The 17,996-nt window shown below is 52.4% G+C and overlaps 1 protein-coding gene and 2 long non-coding RNA genes across 9 annotated transcripts in view; 1 reads left to right on the forward strand and 2 right to left on the reverse strand.

Moving 5' to 3' along the window:
• WNT11 (Wnt family member 11) overlaps positions 1-1,783 on the reverse strand; it is a 24,158-nt gene extending 22,375 nt beyond the window's left edge. For 5 of the 6 annotated variants that reach the window (XM_074014793.1, XM_045371270.3, XM_074014794.1 and 2 more), the window contains exon 1: positions 1,494-1,783. The gene's annotated coding sequence lies outside the window, so the exon portion shown is untranslated. Of the gene's footprint in view, positions 1-601; positions 712-1,493 lie in introns of all 6 variants that reach the window. The other variant, XM_045371271.3, reaches the window with a different exon arrangement.
• LOC123568722 (uncharacterized) overlaps positions 1-8,039 on the forward strand; it is a 10,451-nt gene extending 2,412 nt beyond the window's left edge. The window contains exons 2-3 of the long non-coding RNA XR_006692204.3: positions 5,379-5,562; positions 6,806-8,039. This is a non-coding gene — a long non-coding RNA (uncharacterized lncRNA). The remainder of the gene's footprint in view (positions 1-5,378; positions 5,563-6,805) is intronic.
• The window catches only part of LOC102130131 (uncharacterized), a 26,144-nt gene continuing 10,127 nt past the window's right edge, over positions 1,980-17,996 (reverse strand). The window contains exons 1-4 of one of the 2 annotated variants that reach the window (XR_012423533.1): positions 7,689-7,856; positions 7,013-7,341; positions 6,239-6,307; positions 1,980-2,271 (exon numbers count right to left, since the gene is read on the reverse strand). This is a non-coding gene — a long non-coding RNA (uncharacterized lncRNA). Of the gene's footprint in view, positions 2,272-6,238; positions 6,308-6,358; positions 7,342-7,688; positions 7,857-17,996 lie in introns of those variants that run through there. The other variant, XR_010580925.2, reaches the window with a different exon arrangement.

A 17,996-nucleotide genomic window follows, 5' to 3' on the forward strand; every position in this document is an offset into this window, starting at 1 on the left:
GGGGCTCGGGTGGGGGTCGGGATCGCGGCTGCCACCCGCATCACGGGCTGGGGGCAAGTCCCCTCCACTTCCTGGGCCCCCGCTTCCCCATCTGGGGATGGGACGAGGTGTCGAGGGAGTGCCCCCTGTGTCCTGGTCGTTCTCTAGGACACTTGCCGTGGGCCGCCCTGACCTGCCCGACCCCTTGCTTGGGGCCGGGCGCGTAGCGGGCCGCGCCAGGCGCAGCACCTTTGGAGAGCCAGCGGTCACCTCCTCGAAGTTAGTCCGAGCTACCCTGCCTGCAGCGGGCCCGGGAGGCCCCCGCCTGGGGCTGTGCACAGGGAGGGCACCACGAGCGCAGCGCCGCAGCCCAGCGCCGCCAACAGGTGGTCATAGGCCCGGGCTATGGAGAGCTCTGGAAAGCCCGCTGCCGGGACCAGGCCACGCCAGCGAGGACTTGCGGGGCCTCCCCTACCCCGATGCCCCGCGAGCACCGTGCACAGGGGCCGATTGTCCGCGCGGCGCGCAAGGTCGGCACCGGCGGGTCCCGAAGCCTCCCGCCGCGCAGCTCACGGAGCTGACCCCGCCAACCAGGGACGCCAAGAGACGGCTTCAAGGTTACCTGTGGGCCAGGGAGGCCGGGGCGGCCACCCGGCTTTGACCCCAGCCGCGAAGTTTTCAAGAGACGTCTGCTTGGCTGCGCACGCGGCGCCAGGTCACCCGGGAGATGGGCTGTTTTGGAAGTGGAAAGGGTGGGTGGGGGCACTCGAGATCCCTCCTGCTAACCCCCTGGAGGGGGGCCCTGCACGCCCAGGGTCTTGAGGGACACCGAGGCATTTCAGCCCGGGGGGTGGGAGGCGTGGAGCTCGTGCGCGAACTTAGCCAGATGTTCGGGGCGGTTCGAGATGTGCCGCGGGGCCGGGGACAGGACTTTTTCCTCCCCAGCCCCTAGCCTGGAGCTCAGGTCAGTAAACAAACTCGGTTCTCCCGCTCCCCCCGCCGCCCCTGGGACCTGTTCTCAAAGTCAGGCGTCTGCCTCCATCCCCAATTTACTAGGCGCTGCCGCATTTCTCTGCCTTTTGCCACCCTCTCCCCACCACCACACACACCCTCTGTCTCGGGATCCAAGTCCCCCACCCCCGGGGGGTGGCTCGGGCATGACCTCATCCACGGGACGACTGGGAAGGAGGGGGTCGCCTGGGGTACAGGAGCAGAAGAGGGGGGCCGGGCCGGGAAAGTTGGAGGAGGGCCGCAGGAACTGCACAACCCACCCCCGTCCCGCGTCCCCCTAAACCCCGCGTCCCCAGGCTCCCGCGGCTGCGCTCCGCAAGGGGGAACTCTTCGGAGTGCTGCGGAGGAAAGGTATGCAGGAGCGCTTGGTTTGCTTACCCGCGAGTGGGAGCCCAAGGGGGTCGTGGCGGGTGTGAGAAGCGCCGTCCCCCTCCGACTCGGGCGCCCCCAGCCCTAGCCGGTCCCCGCTGAGCAGCTGCCCGCTGCCCGCAACCACTGCTTACCTTCCGGGGCGCTCGCCAGGCGCGCCCTGCGTGCCCGGGTGCCCTGGCCTGCCCTGGGAGCCGCGAGCGCAGTTTCCAGCGGGCCCGTGCGCACTCCGGCTGGGCTAGCGGCGGAGGCGCCCTCTTCGTGAAGCGACGCCAGAAGGACGCCAGGGATCCTGGCAAGCTGCGGCCGGCTCAGGACCCGCGCGGAGTCAGGCGCGGACTCCGGCTGCTCTCGGCTGCGCTCAACTCCCGGGGCCTGTGCTCGCCGCTCGCCGGAGCTCTCCTCCTCGCCCGGCGCGATCTCCGGCGCGGGCCTCCCAAACTGCTTTATAAGGCGGGCGGCCGCTTTGATCCGCCCACGTCAGCGCGCCGCAACCCCACCGGGTGGCCCCGGCCGCGCGCTGGGGGTGGGGGCGGGGTCCCCGCGGACGCCACTGACCTGCAGCGCCCGCCGCTCCAGAGAAGTTTGTACTCTGTCGAGTTACAAAGGGGGACTCGCTCACTACAGCTGGTGTTTACTAAGCGTGCGTGCTGCGTGCCTGCGACACGCGTGGGGCCCGGGTAAGGCCCATCTCGAATAGTCGCAGCAACCAGGCAAGGAGCCTCAACTCGTAGGGGGAAGTCAGACTTGGGTCTCAGTCTGGAGCTGGGGCATCCTTAGGTGCTGGTCGCGCAGCGTGGTTACTATAAACGTCTGAGGTCCTGACACCTGCCTTCGTGTCCTAGTCCATGTCCTTCGGGGGACCGTCTCTTTTGGCCTCTGGTTCCAGTTGTGGGAAAGGAATCAACGATCCTGCAGGAGAAAGAGACACGAGGACTCCTCGCTACAAAGCCCGCTGTAAACCTTAAGTGTGGAGCTGGGCGGCGTCCCAGCCGCTGGGGTGACTGCTGGGGAGTGTTCTGGACACAGGGGAGGCGCAGCAGAGGAGGACTGTGTTTCAGAAGCTAAAGGAGCCTAGAGAGGCGCCTGCTGCACTGTGTAGCCCAGGCATGTGGTGCTTCTGGGACCACTTCTCCCCATCACTTGGCCTCCCCTGAGGAGACCAGCTGCTTACCCTACAACACCACTACTATTTCTAACTGCCCATCGGGTGCTGTGGGTTCATCTGTGTCTCCCTCTTCTTCTAGGGACCTCAATCCCAGGACGTCCTCAAGGATAATTGGTTCATTAGCAGAAAGGGAAATGGAGACTTAGTGAGGACACGGAGCCTGTCTCAGTTCCCCCAAAATGCCTGACATTCTTTTCCCCATTCTTTGCAGCTGCAGATGAAGTGGCACTCGCAGGCTGCCCCACACCCAGCCACAGGTACCTCCATATACAACACAAACATCTGGGCCTACAGTGCCCACAGCAGCCTCCCAGCCATACCAGCACTCCCACACAGCCAGTCCTCACACACAGCCAGGGGCATATCACCCCACAAATGGTTACAAACACACTCGGGAGATACCGGGACACATCATCTGCCCTCACACACAATAGCACAGAGGTGTGAAATGGCCGCACACACGTCATGAAGGGGAGGCTGCACACAGACCACCTGTGCCCACACAGTTGATGTGCAAACATGCACGGGCTTCCATGCACACACAGCTCCCAAGTGTACAATGCCAAACATGTACTCCTGCACACAATCACAGGAATATCCTTTGGAACACACGCTGGGACACCCCCATCTCTTATGCCAGAACACTGGGGCAATCTGATCAAAAAAGCAGTGGAAAGACAGTGGGGCTTGGGGCATTGAGGAAGGGAGGAAGGGGGGGCAGAGGGCAAAGGCCTCCGGGGGCCCAAGAGTGTCCTTAGCTCCCCTGCCTCAGGCCCCCTGGCCACTTCAGTCAGAGCCATTCCAGGTGGCCTCTGTCTGTTTGGGATGCACACCCCTCTGCTCATTTAAGAGGCTCAGTCAGTTGCCTCCAAACATTTCCAGCAGTCCTCCTGCCAGAAATCCTCTGGCTCCCAGCTAGAGTAGAAACAGAAGCAATTTGGAGTCATTTAACTTGGATTCCAATACAGATTTTGCCCAGTTTTATTTTTAGCTGTGTAATCTTGAGCAAGTTGCTTAAATTCCCCGAGACTTAGTTTTCTCACCCATAAAATGGGAATAATACAATCCCATGGAATCCTCTACTTCTCCAAGATCAGGATTAGTATTCCCATTTCACAGATGTGGAAGCTGAGGCTCAAAAGGGAGCTGATATTTGAACCCAGATCTCTCTGGCTCAGAGTCCACTATGGCTGGTGGCTCCCGGTGAACACATGGGGGAAGGATAGTGACTTTCCATTGTCTTGTGGGGAGTTGAAGGAAACCAGGAGAACATCCCATACTCCTGAAGCTCAGCCCTGCCCCCTCCTGCCCCCTGCCAGCTACTCAGCTGTGTCCTTTGGATCAGGACACAGGCATCATCAGCTAGGGCTGGAAACCTGCCTGGGGGTAGGATAGGGGGAAGGGCTATGAGAAAGTGATGCCAAAAGCTTGCATTGAAAATCAAAGGAGACTTGGGGTGAGGGTCTGCCCCTCCCTGCACCCAAGTCTCTCCATGTGTATAATAGGCAGTACTTGAGAAGAATTTTGTTTTCATCTTTAGAACCAACTGACCTTCCCCCTTCCCTCTGTCCAGTCCTCCTCAAGGGCCACTGTGTATCTGGCCTGTGCTGGCCACCTGGGCTGCAGACTCCTCTTCAGAAGGGATGAGGCCCCAAGCCCCTGGCTGCTGCCGCTGTGGACGTGGATGTGAATATATTTTTCTTCTCAATCAGCCCAGGCGATTCTGGTGATCTGATCGCCTAGACATGCTGGGGGCTTCCTGTCAGCTGGCTTCTCAGCCCCTGCCTGACTGCCATTGGCCAGGGGCACACCCCTTTCCCCCCACCCCCATCCCTGCACCAGCCCTGCCCAGGGAGGCACCCAGGCTGAAAGGACATGGAGGTGAGGGCTGACACAGTTCCGTTTGCCATGCTGACCTCTAGTGACCCCTCTGCCCACCTCAGCTTCCTTCCCTTAGGCCAAAGCCTTGGTGGAGATGGTGGGGGGCAGTCACCTCTTTCCAGGGGCGCCGGATGGGGGTGCAGGAGAACTGGTTGCAGTCCTGAGCCCCGTCACTAGTTTGCTGTGTGAGTCAGGTAGTTATTTTGCTTTGTCTGAGCCCCAGTCGCCCATCTATAAGTGAAGGGTTGAACCTCTAAGGGCCTTTTCAGCTCTAGAACCCGCACATCTTGGGGCTCCTGACCCAAGGATGCTGTGTGACCACAACCCCAGATGTCCCCCAGAAGCCTTCTCTGTCTTCCCTAAGCCCACTACCCATACTCGGACCTCAGCACTTTATGCCTCCCACAGCAACGAAGGCTGGTCCAGAGAAAGCTGAAACCAGTCAGTAAGGAGAAGGGTCAAGATCACCCACCCTGGGCAACGACTTTGCAGTGTGTGAAAGGCGGATGTGGTGGGGCCCTGCTCAGCTCACTGCTGTCGCTTCACCAAGGGAATCAAAAGAGAGTGACAGCTAGGTGCAGTGGCTCACGCCTGTAATCCCAGCACTTTGAGAGGCCGAGGTGGGTGGATCACTTGAGGTCAGGAGTTCAAGACCAGCTTGGACAACATGGTGAAACCCCGTCTCTGCCAAAAATACAAAAATTTGCCAGGTGTGGTGGCAGGCACCTGTAATCCCAGCTACTTGGGAGGCTGAGGTAGGAGAATCGCTTGAACCTGGGTAGCAGAGGTTGCAGTGAGCCAAGATGGTACCACTGCACTCTAACCTGGGTGACAGAGCAAGACTCCATCTCAAAAAAATAAAAAATAAATAAAAAAAAAAAGAGTGACAGTGTTTTGCTCTGCTTTTGCTGTGTACAGAGTCTCTGTGGCATCATCCACAAGCATATGCCTCTCCCTTCCATGTCTGCAGGTTGGCTGGGGGCAGCTGGCATGGGCTGGACTCATGGATCCCAGGCTCCTGGTTGGGTTTGGACCTGCTCCACAGATGACTCCTTCTAGCTTGGAATCAGCACTCCCTAGGCCATGCTCGTCTCACCACCAAGCCAACCTGTGCCATAGGATGAGCCATGAATGTGGATGAAGGAAGCCCACAGGTACTCTCCCTCTCCCGACCCCAGGCCACCTGGCAGATGCTGGCTTCCCAGAATCTTTTTTTTTTTTTTTTTTTTTTGAGACAGAATTTCACTGTTGTTGCCCAGGCTGGAGTGCAATGGTGCAGTCTCGCCTCACTGCAACCTCTGCCTTTTGGGTTCAAGCGATTCTTGTGTCTCAGCCTTCCAAGTAGCTGGGACTACAGGTGCCCACCACCACACCCAGCTAATTTTTGTATTTTTGGTAGAGACGGGTTTCACCATGTTGGCCGGGCTGGTCTCGAACTCCTGACCTCAAGCGGTCCACCCACCTTGACCTCCCAAAGTGCTGGGATTGCAGGCGTGAGGCACTGCGCCCGGCCAGAGCCATTTTTTGAGATCCCTCATCCTGGTTCTGGACACATCTCTGGGGAGGGCAGGGCAGGGCAGGGCAGAGGCCGTCATCACCATTTCCCATTTCTCACTGGTTACAATGAGACTAAAGGGCACTGCTTCCACCACCAGGGTGCTTTTAGAAAGGCCTTTCTGAGAAGACACATGAACAGGGGGTCTGAGCAGAGCAGCCCAGCTGTTTCTGGAACGCCCTGTGAGGCCAGATCTTCCAGGCAAGGGTGGGGTGAGGGGACCAAATAGTAGCAGGCCTGTCATCAGAGCACCTGGGCCTGGCTATCAAACTCACCTCCTCCACTTAACCCACCGAGGGACTCCAGGGAAGTCACTCAGTCTCTGAGATCCTTAGTTTCATCATCTGCAAAACAGGAAAGCCACGAAACCACTCCTTCTCAATGTTACTGAGAAATAACATTGTAAGAAATTGTATTGGTTGAACAAGCACCTACTGTGTACCAGGCAGTTTCTGTGCCTATGCATGAGACAGGCATTGCTCTGCAGATGAGCACACTGGGCCAGGTCTGTCAGGTTATTCATGCAGGATCTCTCTGTCAGTGAGTGGGCCTGGCTGCAAGCCCTGGGTCTGTGGGCTGCTGGAACCTCTGCCCACTACCCAGGCTAGGGTATGTCCTCCTCCTCCCCCTCGGTTACCCCAGGGGAGGTATTGTTATTTTACAGGGCTCAGGGAGCAGGCCTGGGGCACCACGGAGAGACAGGAGGTGTCTTTCCTGGGTGCACGTAACAAAATGCCACCCGTCATGTCTACTGAGGGCGTCACGTCTGAAAGGCTGCTTTCAGCTCTCAGTTGTTTCATCATGGTGGTGGCTGCTCAGGAGACAATGTTTGTGTTTCTCAGGCCTCTTGCAGCTCCAAGAGAGAAGAAACCCAACCCCAACCAGCTTCAACACCAGAGAAATTGACTGGTTCCCACAGGAGAAACCGGGTAACTCGTGGCCCTACTGCACTCAGGAGGGCTCGGGGCTGGTGCTGGGGCCCTGGGCCCCTGGAGACGCTGTGCTGTCTCAAACTCACTTCTGCTTCTTCCTGCTCTCTTTGAACTCACCTGGGCCTCATTTCTCCCCATTGGGATGCAGCCACTAACAGCCCCAGTTAGAAATTCGAGTCAGATGAGACCTCTGTCTCCTAGGGCTTCTGAATCAGTCCCAGGGAAGGCGGCTGATTGGCCTTGTTTGAGTCCTGCGCTCTCCCTTTGATGCACATCTGTTATTGCCACGGGAAAGGGGCTCTGGGCATGGCCGGGTGCAGTGCCTGTCACCAGAAGAGGAGGCATAGGAAGCAGTGGGCCAAAGGGGCATTTGTGTCAGGATGGCAGTTTCTTCTACAGTTGGGCTTCTGCTTCTCTGATATGTGTACAGGTCAGCGTCTCTGCACCTGGGAGAAGAGGGGAGGCATTGTCTGAGTTTCACCCCATCACACACACACACAGCGCCAGAGACCTACCATGCTCAGTGCCCCCACTGTACACATGTAGAAGCTGACGCTGACAGAAGGGTCGTACATCACTTGGTTAGTGGTGCAGGAGACAGAAATCAGGTGTCCTGACATCCAGGCATAAGCCATGCAGTTATTTGTCACTGGTTCTGAAGCCTTTCTGAGCAGGCCAGTGAGGCAGCTTTTTAGTAGCACCAATTCCTCCCATCCCAGAACATAAAGACCCTTTGGAGTGTGACTCCATGCAAAGGCGAAGGCTCTGTCCCCACCCCTCCATTTAGGCTGACCTCATGGCTTGCTTGACTAGTAGATGTGGCCTGTATTCTGCTGCCCAGGACTTGGGGCCTTGCAGCTTCTGCCTTCACCCTGTGGGGGCCCAGCCCAGCTGCAAGGTCAGAAGCCCAGGCTGGGGCAGAGAGAGGCCTTTGCTGTATCGGCTGGCCCATCAGTCACATGCAGCCGCGCCAGCCAGCGCCACAAAGTCAGCAGAGCTGCTGGGCCAGCCCACAGAAGCAGGAGAGTCCATTATGGCTTTAAGCTACTAAATCTTGACAAGGTTTGTTATGTAGCAATAGAGACAAGCAGCAGCCAGGCTTAAAGAGTGAAAAAGCTAAAAAAAAAAAAAAAAAAAAAAAATGCAATTATTTGTCTAATGTCATTTCAGAATCTTAGAATCTTACAGTTGGGCCACCCCCTCTCATAACCCGGAGGTTCTGGCCACCAGAGCCCTGTAATGCCTCTGCTGATCTGGGGGCAGCATGTGGTCAGTGATGGCTCTGTCATCCGCTGCTGTGTCCCCAGTACTGCACCAGGGCTGGACAGTAATTCCTACAAAGTTGCCAAATGAATGCATGAATGTTATCCAGCCTCTGCTTGCATACCCCCAAGCATGGGAGCTCACTCCCTTCAGGATGGTGTCTTCCATTATGAATGGCTCTGTCTTGGAGAAGGTCCTCCTCCGTCTAGAGCAGAGACCTGTGATTCCCCCAGGGGTCCTGGCTGTCTTCCTGGGGTCCCCTCTTATATAGGATAGCGTTAGGCACATCACAATGGTCCCTAGCATTACAAAGCAGCACAACCTCACTTAATAACAAGTATTTTTATGTACTTGTTATTTTATATATGTACAGTTATTTATATATGTACAGTATTTTATATCTGTGTCCCCGGACACAGATATAACCCTAAGGGAAGTGCTTCCGCCTGGCCCTAAAACAAGCATGGGCTCTGCATCACACAGTTCGGGGTTGCAACTCAAAAGCAACCTCTGTTTGGCCTTGGAAAAGACACTTCATGTCTCTGATCCTCAGTTTTCTCACCTGAAAAATAGGAGGAGTGAAATTTACTGCCTGGGTTGCTGTGGGGCTTAAAGGGGAGATGATGTATGTAAAATGCTCAGCATGTAATCGGTCCTTGATAAAGGTTAGTTCCTTTTCTGCCAGGTACATAAACAGTTCCAGATGGAGAGCTCATCCGTACTTAGCATTCATGTCTATATAAATAATGTGCAGGTGGGAGAGGAATTGTCAGGTGACTGGGGAAGTGGGAGGGCGTTCCCAGCAGGGGAACAGTGTAAGCAAAGACAAGAAGGAGAAGTTTGCTTTCAGAGAAGGGTAAGTGGGTGGTTCGGTGCTGGTGGCAAGAAGACCAACAGGAGGGAGAATAATGGGAGAGGAAGCCAGGCCCATGCCATGGGGGGCCTTCAGTGCTGGGCTAGGGAGCTTGGGCTTTGCCAAGGGAGACATGGAGGAGGTCTGAAGAGGGAAGGGGTAAGGTCAGGTTTGGGATTCAAGTCTGGGGCAGGTCTGGGGTTGGATGGGGAGGTGAGGGGAGATGGAGCTCCTGGAAGCCTATGAGGGGAAAGTTGGGGTAGTAGCAGGAATAACTTGGGCTAGTGGATGGGAGGGACAGCCTGGCCACTGAGGCAGCAGCTGAGCCACCTGCGTGGGCACACCTGTTGTGGGAAGCAGGGCCCTTGGTCCTCTGGTCTAGCGCCTCTGCTCTGCATCTTCAGTGCCAAGCCCTGTTGGGAAGAGCACTTTTTCTGTCCTTTTCAATCTAGAAACAGACCTGAGAGGGAGAAGACCTGGGCTAGATCTGTAGCCAGAAGGATGCTGGGTAGACCAGAGGGGAACTGACTTACCTGTCTGTCTGGTGGGGATTCAGAGAAGTCCCTCTCAAGGTCCGCTTGCTCATTTTATTAACCATCCCAGACCTCAAGCTGAGCTTTCCAGTTTTCTAAGCCCTGCCACAGTTATGGGCGGGCTCCTTTGAGCCTCGCCACTGGCTTGAGAGGGAGGCTGGGCAGAGGTGATTAGTTCTGTTGTTAAGATGGGGAGACCTAGGCCCAGAGAGGGCAAGTGACTTACCCAAGATCACACAGCAAGTGCATGGCAGAACTACCCTGGAACCCAGTTCTCCTGCCTCTCACTCATATCCTAGTCCCTTTCCATGTCACTGAGGGACAGGCAGGACGTTCTCACTTACCTGCTCTGGGTGAAGAGTGAGGAGAGCCAGAGAGAGGTTGACAGCCATCAGCAGACAACACTTAACCCAAACTGACAATTTAATTGTGAAAATGTGGACGAGCTATAGTTATGTGCAAGGAAATCCAGACGGTCTGGGCCACTGGGGAGCCTCGGCTAGCACCCCAGTTGTCAGGGAAACGGGAGAGGGTTGTGGATGATGTCACTAGACTCCAAGCCGAGGCTGAGGTATGGGGGTGGGCTCTCCATCCACCTCTTTGGGGCGTAGGCTCTCATCCTCACGTTTAACCCCTTCTCTTACAGATGGGAAAACGAGAGCTCCAGGGGGAGGCGGTGACTTGCCCAAGGTCACACAGGGAGTCAGTGCCTGAGCTATCCTTGTTCAGGGCGCCATGTTGATTCACCTAGCCAGGCTGCAGGCCCTTGAGGGCAGGCTGGGTCAGAGTCACCTGAGTCCTCAAGCCCAGCACAGGGCCTTGAGAAGGGCAGATGCTCAACTCTGTGGTAAGAGCTGCTCGATCCCTTTTAAAAAAACAGGGAGTGTGGGAGGTGACACTGTTGACTTTCTAGCAGCCTTAGATGAGCAGGAATCCTGAGCAGGCATGCAGAGCTGTCACTGGTTCAGGGATCATTGAGCTCAGAGATGGCAGGTCACCAGGCCAAGGTCAACCAGCAGGTTGGGGCAGTGCTGGGCTGACCCTGAGTTCAGGACTCCTAGGGGTCAAGTCACCTCTCATGCCGCACAGAGGACATCTATAATCCTTCCCCGGGAGGAGTCATCTCTCTCACTGCCATTCCCCTTAACCCTGGTGCAGGGGTCTGGGCCTAGACAAGCTCCCACTGTCTGAAGCATTTTCGCAGAATCCCCAGGTTCTGACTTGAAGCTAAATATCGACCCACCCAAAGCATCAATAACAATGACAATGACCAACCTGAGCACAACCCCTACCATGCACTAGGCTCTGGGCTATCACTGCATTGCCCTTATCTCAAATATCTACAACTCTATAGGCTGGGATTATTGTTTTCACTTTGAAGTCCAGAAAAATGAGGCTCTGGGAGGTCCCTTACCCACCTGCACACAGCCAGAAAGTGAAGAAGCTGGGTCTTGAACCCCAGGCCACTCTGCATCCAAACACCATGACTGCCTTTTCCCCTGGCTAGCGGATCATTCCCACAATGGCCTGAGTGCTTACGGGAGGGGGCAGCTGAGTTTTTGCCTGCCCAACCTCTCTTTCACTTCTAATGATAACAATACCCCTCCCTGCCATCCCCCAACTTCATGAAGTTCTGATGGGGTTCTCAGGCACAGAACCCAGTCCCCTGATAGAAGGCCTGGCCTTGTGGAGAATTCCATCTTCCTAGCCACATAATTGACCCAACTGGACCAAATAGAGCTATTTCCCTGTGATGCATGAATGGGTTCTGGAAGAAAGGAGTCAGCCCCACCTTGGAATGCAAGTTCCAAAGGCGTGATCCCCAGAGCTTCCTACCCTGTATTCCCTGCCATGTGAGGAAGACAAGGACAATGAAGAAGGAAAAGAAGAAACAGGTAGGGGGGTGGAGATGGGGTGCCATTTGAGTCCCTGAGCCTGTCCTTCCCAATTATGGGGCCAGTGAATCCATGTTTCCTTAGGATCATCAGAATAGGGTCTCTATCTACTCTCTTGCAATTAGAGCAATCCTATTTTCACCACAATGTGTTGAGTCCTATGCTGTTGTTACAGGGAGTACAAAATTAATAAAGGTTTCTGTTCTCCAAGACCTAACAGTCTAGTCAGGGAACAGCGGGGTGGCAATAGGCAACAGGTTCTAGAGCCTGCTCTGTCTCAGACATGCTGTGTGATCCTCCCCCTCTCTGGGCTATAGTTTCCCCGTCTTTAGCATGGAGGTGTGTTGAAGCAGGAGAGGGAGAACATTGGGCTCAGCGTTCTGCAAGATTCTCTCCAGATCCACACAAGTACCTTTAAAAAAAACTTGATATTTGCAAACTATGTATCTGACAAAGGTCTAATGTCCAGAAGCTATAAGAAACTCAAACAGATCAACAAGCAAAAAACAACCCCATTTAAAAATGAGCAAAAGGCTGGGTATGGTGGCTTATGCCTCTAATCCCAGCACTTTGAGAGGCCAAGGTAGGAGATATCACTTGAGCTGAGAAGTTTGAGACCCGCCTGGGCAACTCAATTTTTAAAAAGTAATAATTAAAACAATTTTTAAGTTAAAAAAATGAGCAAAAGACATGAACAGACGCCTCTTAAAAGAAGACATACATGTGGCCAAAAAGCAACGAAAAATGTTCAACATCACTAATCATTAAAGAAATGCAAAACAAAACCACAATAAGATACCGTCTCATACCAGTCAGAATGGCTATTATTAAAAAGTCAAAAACAACAGATGTTGGTGAGGTTGTGGAGAAAAGAGTATGTGTATGCACCACTAGTGAGAATGTAAACTAGTTCAGCCACTGTGGAAGCAGTCTAGAGATGTCTCAAAAACCTTAAATAGAACTACCATTTGACCCAGCAATCCCATTAATGGTTACATACCCAGATGAATATAAATTATTCTACCATAAAGACACAGGCACACATATGTTCATTGCAGCCCTATTCACAATAGCAAAGATACGGAATCAATCTAGATGCTCATTAACAGTGGACTGGATAAAGAAAATGTGGTACATATACACCATGGAATACTAACTATGCAGCTACAAAAAATGAGATCATGGCCTTTGCAGCAACATGGATGGAACTGGAGGCCATAATCCTACGTGAATTAATGCAGAAACAGGAAACTAAATACTGCACGTTCTCACTTTTACGTGGGAGCTAAACATTGAGTACACATGGACACGAAGAGAACAACAGACACGGGGGCCTATCTGAAGGTGGATTGGGGAAGGAGGGTAAAGACTGATATTATGCTGATTACCTGGGTGACAAAATTGTCTATACACCAAACTCCCATAACATGCAATTTACCCATGTAACAAACCTGTACATATACCGCTTGAACCTATAAGTTGGAAAGGAAAAATATTTGAGATATAACTTCTATACCACACATTCACCCTGTTACAGCATACCGTTCAGTGGTTTTTAGTATATTTACAAAGTTGCGCAACCATCACTACTTTCGAATTTCAGAACATTTTCATCCATCACCCCAAAAATCAATCCCATACCCATTAGCAGTCACTTTTCATTCCACCCACCACTCCAGCCCCTAGAAACTGCTAATTCTTTTTGTCTCTATGGATTTTCCTATTCTGGACAGTTCAAGTTCATTTTCACGTTTATCTATGTTGTAGCATGCATCAAACTCCTTCATTTCCTCTTATGGTTGGTTAATATTTTATTGTATGGATATACCACATTTTGTTGACTCGTTCATCAGTTGAGGGACATTTGGGTTGTTTCTACCTTTTGGCTATTACAAATAATGCTTCTATGAACATTCACGTGCCAAGTGTTTGTCTGAAATACATGCTTTCAGTTCTCTTGTATATGTACCTGGGATGGAACTGCTGGATCATATGGTAACTATATGACTTTAAGGGAACTGTCAAGCTGTTCTCCGTAGTGGCTGTATTTTTTTTTTTTTTTTTTTTTGAGACGGAGTTTCACTCTTGTTGCCCAGGCTGAAGTGCAATGGCACAATCTCGGCTCACTGCAACTTCTGCCTCCTGGGTTCAAGCGATTCTCCTGCCTCAGCCTCCCAAGTAGTTGGGATTACAGGTACCTGCCACAATGCCTGGATAAATTTTTTTGGTTTTTGTTTTGTTTTTTGTTTTCGTTTTGAGACAGAGTCTCACTCTGTTGCCCAGACTGGAGTGCAATGGCGCGATCTTGACTCACTGCAACATCCAACTCCCGGGTTTGAGCGATTCTCCTACCTCAGCCTCCTGAGTAGCTGGGATTACAGGTGCCTGCCACCATGCCCAGCTAACTTTTTTTGTATTTTTAGTAGAGACTGGGTTTCGCCATGTTGGCCAGACTGGTCTCAAACCCCTGACCTCACGTGATCTGCCTGCCTTGGCCTCCCAAAGTGCTGGGATTACAGGCATGAGCCACTGCACCTGGCTCAATTTGTTGTATTTTTAGTAGAGACGGGGTTTCACCATGTTGGCCAGGCTGGTCTCAAACCCCTGACCTTACGTGATCCACCCGCCTCAGCCTCCCAAAGTGCTGGGATTACAGCCATGAGCCACTGTGCCCAGCTGTGGCTGTCCTATTTTACATTATGAGAGTTCCAATTTTTCCATGTTCTTGACAACACTTGTTAATTTGGTATTTTTTATTATAACCATCCTGGTAAGTGTGAATGGCATATCACATGGTGGTTTTGATTTGCATTTCCCCAGTGACTAATGGTGTGGAGTATCTTTTTAAGTGCTTATTGGCTATTTGTATATCTTCTTTGGAGAAATACCTGTTCAAATATTTTGCCCACTTAAAAATTAAGTTATTTGTCCTTTTCTTGTTGAGTTGCAAAGAGTTCTTTATGTATTCCAGTTACTAGAATACTTCATGTGCAAGTATTTCCTCCCATTCTGTGGGTTGTTCACTTTCTTGATAATATCCTTGGAAACACAACATTTTAAATTTTGATGAAGTTCAGTTTCTCTATTTTTTCATTCGGTTGCTTGTGCTTTTGGCACCATGTAGAAAAAACCATTGTTTACTTCAAGGTCACAAGGATTTACATCTATGTTTTCTTGTAAGGATTTTCTAGTTTTAGCTGGAACAGCATCACTTGTTTAAAAAAAAAAACAAAACACCTATTATTTCTCCACTGGATGTCTTGGCACTCTTGTCAAAAATCAATTGACCAGGCTAGGCATGGTCACAATATATCACACAGTAATCCCAGCAATTTGGGAGGCCAAGATCGCTTGAGATTAGGGGGTCTGAAACCAGCCTGGGCAACATAATGAGACCCCTGTCTCTACAAAATTTAAAAAAAGAAAATTAGCTGAATGTGGTGTGTGCACCTGTGGTTCCAACCACTAGGGAGGCTGAAGCAGGAGGATCACTTGAGCCCAGGAGATTGACATTGCAGTGAGCGGTGATCGTGCCATTGCATCCAGCCTGGGCAACAGAACAAGACCCTGCTTCTTTAAAGAAAAATAAAAGTCAATGGCCATAGATGTGCGGGTTTATTGACACAATTGCTTGTTAAGTGACATCTAGGAAGTAAGTTACAGTAGGGTCCATGTAGTCACCACCATGTAAGGGGTGTGGCAGAGGGAAAAGGATGAATGAGAAATTTGGAGTCCTGCAGACCTTTGTTTCCATTCCAGATCCACTGTAACCCAGACAACCTGTTTCATTTTGCCTTTTAAGAAGTGACACAATATATCACACAGAACACATTCTCATAAAAAACACAAACATCAGAATGCCCCTGAGCCTCAGTTTCCTCCTCTATCATGTCTAAGCCCCAGAGCTGGTGTGACGCCTAGGCTTGGGGCCGGGGCACAGCGGGGAGAAGAAGGGTATTCCAGATGGGGTCAAGGGCACTGGTAAGAGCTGGAGGCTGGAAAGTGCAGGGATGTGACATGGGGACACAGTGAGGAGTCTGCAGGCCAGGGGTGGTGTTGACAGGTTGCCTCTCCTGTCCTGCATGTGGTGAAAAAACAAGACTCTGGCACCTGAGTCACAGCTCAGAAGACACCTCCCACGTCCCCCTGGAGAGCCTCATACTATAGCCAGGCCCTCCAGGTATGAGCCTCCCTCACCCCCGTGGTGGGGTGGCCGTGAGCATGCTGCAGGGATGCTGTTGGTGATGTCAAGTCTAGGGCTGGGAGGTAGTTAGGGGCCAGCTGGGGGCTTCTGTTTCTTGTTTTGTGTGTGAGTGAGTGAGATGTGCAGGTCAAGAAGATAGTGCCTGAGGAAGGTAAGAGGAAGCTTGTTTGTTGGGCACCTCCTGTTTGCCAGAAGGCACTTTGTGGACTTCATCTCAGCTCCCAACCACCCAGAGAAACAAGAGTTATGAGGTTCATTCCCATTCCACATGACAGGAGCCTGAGTCAGATGGGAGGACACATTTGCCCAAGCTCACCCAGCCAGCAGGTGACAGGGCTGGGATTTGAACCCAGTTCCATCTGTCCTGAAGCACATGCTTTTCTATAATGCCAAGTTACCCTAGAGAAGAGCGAGAAAGAGGAGGGGGGTGAGATACAGGGAGGCCCAGCAGAGGGACAGTCACACAGAGGACAATCAAGAGAGGCAGAAATGAAAAACAAGAGTGGAAAGAGCATGAGGCCCTGGCCCGGCCGAGGCCTGGAACAGGTCCTCAGGGAGTGGCTGAGGGCGGGGACGACCGGAAACCGGCTCACCGAACCTGGAGCCAACAACCATGCTTGGCCTGAGACATGGTGGAAAAGCTCTCACCTCAAGATACTAGTAGGGGAAACTGGCATGGGTGGGAGCAGGGTCTGCCTGAGAAAAGGACAGCAGGGTCGGATGGCCAGGAGCTGCCAAGCAGGCCCATCATCTGGCTAAAGTAACCGCTGTGGCCGCCGGGCTGGCAGGCCCTTGCTGCTGGCCATGCAGAGCGGCAGGCCCAGAGGCCAGGACGCAGGCAGCGATGACCAGGCCTTCCTGGAATGCGGGTTGTTTTTAGGACAAACCCCTTCACGTGGCCTGCAAGTAGGGTGGCTGTATAGTTTACTGTTTCATCTGGGACAATTAAAAGTGTGAGGGGACAACAGGCGTACATGGGTATGTATGGGCCTAACTTCTAAGGTCCTGCTTGGCCAGGCCTGGCTTGTTTCTGGGGCAGCCTCCAGGCTCTCTGCCCTCTGCCTTCACTGCCAGGCCTCAGCCGACCCTTGGGGCTTCCACATTATCTGGAATATCTGTCTGTGTCACCTCCACACCTCTCCATACCCCTTCATCGTTCCTACAACACCCTCAAAGCTCCTCCAGCAGAGCCAGTGTTCTCTCAAGCTATTCAAGACACTGTGAGCTTTCCCTTTGTGGCACTGATAGCAATAATGAAATAAATTCTTAATTGTGTGCTTGATTGTTTCAAAGTCTGTCTCACTCCCTAAGGGCAGACTGGGTCTGGCTTGTCCACTGCTGCATCCTGCTCACCCAGCCCAAAGGCCCCGAAGCACACACGAATAAACCAACCCCCAGGCCCCATGCACTGCCACAGAGGTGTGTGCCCACCCTGGGAACTTTTTTCTTTTCTTTTTCTTTTCTTTTATTATTATTATTATTATTATTTTTTTTTTTTTTTTGAGATGGAGTCTCCCTCTGTTGCCCAGGCTGGAGTACACTGGCATGATCTCGGCTCACTGCCACCTCTGCCACCCCAGTTCCAGCAACTCTCCTGCCTCAGCCTCCCGAGTAGCTGGGATTACAGGTGCCTACCACCACGCCCAACTAATTTTTGTATTTTTAGTAGAGACAGGGTTTCACCATGTCCGCCAGACTGGTCTTGAACTCCTGACCTCGGGTGATCTGCCCGCCTTGGCATCCCAAAGTGCTGGGATTACAAGCGTGAGCCACCGCGCCTGGCCCACCCTGGTATTTTTGTTTTGTTTTGTTTTTTCCTATACAAAGAAAGGAAAGGAAGGAGCTAGTCCTAAAAAAACAAACCTCTTGCACAATTCATACTTCTGATTTCTTCCACAGACATTGAGCCCCTTCAGGAAGGGACTGTACTCCCTTCTCTTCCCCAGCCTAGCTGTGGACCTGAATCAAGCTTAGGCTGAGCTTGATGAGTGACTGCAACATTGAATATCACCATGGTGGGTCACAGAAAGTCAGAACAGGAAGGAACCCTAGAGGTCATGAGATATGCAAGTGCTGAATCCAGACCCTGGGGTGTTGTAGGCACACAAAAAATTAATGTTCCTTCCTTTACAGGTCATCTTATCCAACCACCATCTTTTTCTTTAAGGTTTTTAAGTGTACAATTCACTTTAGCATATTCACAAAGTTGTGCAATCATCTTACTACCAAATCCCAGAACATTGTCATCACTGCATAGGAAACCACATACCTAGTAGCAGTCATGTCCCCCTGTCCCCTTCCCTCAGCCCTTGGCAACCACCAATTACCGCATTTTAAAAACAGAGAGGCCGGG

Source organism: Macaca fascicularis, chromosome 14 (assembly GCF_037993035.2).
Source record: "Macaca fascicularis isolate 582-1 chromosome 14, T2T-MFA8v1.1".
NCBI lineage: Eukaryota > Metazoa > Chordata > Mammalia > Primates > Cercopithecidae > Macaca > Macaca fascicularis.